The following is a 442-nucleotide window of genomic DNA, read 5'->3' as shown; positions in this document are numbered from 1 at the left end:
CAGTTGTTATCCTTAGTCTGCTTCTTTTGTTCTGGACCCTTAGCAGCAGCTTTGTTCTTGGGCTCCTCAATTCTTTTCCTTTTGCCCTTGTCTTTAGAGATGCTAGTAAAGTGAGCACTTTCAGTCCTATCTTGCTTCAGCCTGTCCTCTTCTTGCACACATAATGAAATGAGCTCATTAAGAGTCCATTTCTCCTTTTGACAATTATAAGTCACCTTAAACTGACTGAATTGCGAAGGAAGAGACAGCAATACTAAATGAATGAGTAAGTCATCTGACAACTCAAGCTTTAGACCTTTAAGCTTAGAAGCAATGTTGGACATCATCATAATGTGCTCTCTTATATTTCCCTTGCCTTGATACTTCATGGAAATTAAATTCTGAAGCAAAGAACTTGTTTCAGCCTTATCACTTTTTACAAAGCGTTTTTCCATCTCAACAA

The sequence above is a fragment of the Cicer arietinum genome, chromosome 6 (genome assembly GCF_000331145.2).
Source record: "Cicer arietinum cultivar CDC Frontier isolate Library 1 chromosome 6, Cicar.CDCFrontier_v2.0, whole genome shotgun sequence".
Classification (NCBI taxonomy): Eukaryota; Viridiplantae; Streptophyta; class Magnoliopsida; order Fabales; family Fabaceae; genus Cicer; species Cicer arietinum.
The sequence above is the reverse complement of the archived record's forward strand: the minus strand, read 5'-3'. Positions refer to the sequence as shown.